A 3,385-nucleotide genomic window follows, 5' to 3' on the forward strand; every position below is an offset into this window, starting at 1 on the left:
CCCCCGCGCTCTTCCACAAAGGAGATTCATAAGGACAGGCTTCCTTTGGTTTTCAGGGCTGCAGAAATCGTAGCCAGGCCACCCAAGCTGTTGGCCTGGTTCTGGATGGAGGGGGGATCCAAGCAAGGGGAAAAAGTTGAGAATGTTGGAAAGATGCCTGATCCAGTCCAAGAAGAGATTCCACCGGCTAGATTTTGGCCCCAGTCCTCAGCTGTGTCCGTGGGTGGAACTGGGTGTGGAGACACCCCAGGGCAGTGTGATGGAGATGTACTCCAGGGCATGCAGGGGCTTGCAACCTGGGCCAGGCACAGAAGATGCTGGGAAGCCTTCCTCTGGTCCAAGTGGCCACAGCAATCCCAGGAGTGGACCTGTGAGTCCACACAGCATCCCAAAGAGTTTGCACAGAGTACCCTCCACACCTGCCACGTACTCAGTTGCCCAAATCTATGCATACCACTGGACAAAGAGGGCTCTGGGAGAGATGGAACTGGACACCAGCATCAACCCTCCCCCTTCAAAGCTAGGATGTTCTTCATTTTCTCTAGCAATCCTATTTCACTCTCATTTCTTCATTCTCAGCTGTGTCAGACCTCAATAGCCAAGCTATGCAGTGCAGGCTCTGTACAAGAAATTCCCAATGCATTATCGAGTTCATAAGAAATGGGAATTCCCTGATTCTCCCCAGCCTTGGAGTCAGCCCAGGGTAGCACAGAATACTGCTGTGCATCCCTCCAGGCTCTGAACACAACATGAAGGAGCCCTGCACTGCTCCTGCCCCTGCCAACACACTCAGAAAAGGGAGGTGCCTTTAGCACCCCACCACTGCAGCTTCTAGACCCCACCTCTCACCGAAATCTTTCCTCATTCACATAAGTGAAGAAGCGGATCTATGTACTGGGCCTCCCTTTCTTGAAGAATTTCTGCTGCACCCAAACTGAACATCTTCATTTGTTTCTCCTCCAGGGCCAATGGCAGGGCTCCTGCACCAGTTTCAGTGAGGTGATTTGAGGGAAGGGAGGCTTTCACAAGACCCTTTCCCCATGCTGCATAGCTCCTGTCAAAATCAAGCACAACCACCACCTGGGAACTGAGAGTGCATCTGTGTGATGCACAGAGCACACAGCCTTTTTCTTGCAAAATATACACAAATATTGAGCAAAGCCAGGCACATGCACACACGTGGGGCTTTCAGCAAACTGCCCTTGGATGGCATCCATCCCAACAGGCACTGGTTGACACTCTGAGCACCTGAATTTGTTGTTGACTCACCCACCCTGGGAGGGGTCCCAGCAGCCCCCTCCCCTCCCCTGTAAGCCCAGCACTGCACAGCTCCCACACAGAGGGTGCATGGTGACCCAGGACCACCAGCAGCAGGAACAGCTCCTCTCTCCAGCCCTTACCTCCAGCCAGAGGCATCCAGCTGAGTGATGAAAAGCAAGTACAAGCAGGGCTGCCTGCTTGTACTGTGTGAAAATTCTGACTCAGGCCATGTCAATTTTTGCCTGCTAGGTATGCTCTCGAAAACAACTCAGGTCTCTCTCTCTCCCTCTCTAGTGAAAAGACTTCCTGAGCTGAGTATTATGTGGTGATAGAAGATAAGATCTTCACAATCCTGATAAAAGTCCCAAAGCAAGAGTTGGTTTCTCTCATTCACACAGAGAACAACTCAAGGCTGATGACAAAGAAATCCTCTTCCTCCACCCACCCTGACCCCATGGGCAGTGGCTGCACTGCTTTGTGACTCACAGCACTCAGACATCAGACAGAGCAGGTCCCACATCAAGAACAGCTAAAGAAATATCTTCACCCTAGGTTGCCCACGGAAGAGTCTCAGACATCCAAGTCCAGGGAAAAATAAATAATTCAATAACAGACTGGTACTGCAATAAGGGCAGGTCCTTACACTGACTAAGTGACTAATTTCATTAATTTTTTTACAAGCTCCATTACCTGTTCTCCTTCATGGAGAGTCCCAGAGCTTGGCAGGTACTCCACAAACAAGAAGACCACCCCTGGCTCTGGGCGGGGTAACTGATCCAAACAGCTCCTGAAAAGCAATAATACATTCCATGCTTGTTTTTTGGCCAGGGTGTAGGGGCACAGGGATGCAAAGCTCATCCTTTGGAGGGAAGCTTCAGTTGTATAAGACAACCCCAGTTTGCTGGGGATACACAGTCCCACCAGACTGTACATGCTCACAGCCAGGTATTACATTTCCAAAATAGCTTTAGCAGCACCACTTTCTTTAGTGCTGGCACACTTGAGTTCACACTAGGAATGACACTGGGGTGTTTGGGTGGAGTTTTTTTGTTCTTGTATTGTTAATTTGGTTTGTTGTTTTGGGTTTTTATCAAATCCTAACCAAAATAGTCACACTGGTAAAACTTTCCAAGCCACATAGGCTCACAGAGGAAATCTATAAGAAGCTAGCAAACGGTGAGCCACGTGTCCTTTCCACCACCAGAAGATGGGCTTAGCACACATGGCCAGTGTGTGGTAGCTGCTGGGTTTTCTGCAGAGCCTTGTGGTGTGGGGTGGCACGAAGAGGTCAGAGGGATCCCGCCGAGGCGAGTGAGACCATGCTGTGGAGAGCTGGGCTGGCCATGCCTCAGCACTGCATTGTTTGCCCCTGTCTGGAAATAGCTTTAGGGAGGTCTGCAGCAGGGCAGGAATTCAGTAAATTCCTGACTGTGTGGCTAAAATGCCATTGGTACAAAGCTCAAGCTGTGGTTACAGATGGTGAGCTGGGTGCTCTGTAAAGTCTTGCCCTGTGTTTTGGGAAGCACAGTAAATTTACAAAGCTGAAACTGCCTAGCCACACAGTGTCCAGAGTGTGAGCTAGTCAGAACATCTTCAACAATATATTTCTTATTTGGTCCTTCTTTTTTTTTTCTTCCCCAATCAAAATAAGCTATTCTTCTTGCAGCCTGGTGATTTGCAGAGACTTCGAGTTTCCGTTGAAGTTTTAGGGGGGAGGTTTGTTAATGTCTCCAGGCTGATCTCCCAAGTCAGGTTGAGGAAGTGAGTTTGAAATAATTCCCCTAATAATAAAAACTTCCACCCTGCAATAGCTGTCCCAACATGATTTGATATCATGAAAAAACCCTCTGCAGTTTCTGTTCCTGTGTGGAACACAACAAATGCCAAAAGCACAAAAGGACTTGTGAAACAGAATTATCAACTCCAACCTGGTCTAATTGGCTCATACACTGCTTCGCGCTGGATTAGTTAACACACAGAGAAAAAATGCTTCTCTTAACAACACTCACCAAACTCAGTGTTTAAATTAACAGCCTTTGAAAGGACTTTGACTACCTGCTCTTTTGTCTGACACTTTTAACCGCAGATGTAAGACCACAGCAGCACTGACAGTGGTTTATTCCCT

This window comes from Geospiza fortis, unplaced genomic scaffold (genome assembly GCF_000277835.1).
Source record: "Geospiza fortis unplaced genomic scaffold, GeoFor_1.0 scaffold173, whole genome shotgun sequence".
In the NCBI taxonomy this organism is placed as follows: domain Eukaryota; kingdom Metazoa; phylum Chordata; class Aves; order Passeriformes; family Thraupidae; genus Geospiza; species Geospiza fortis.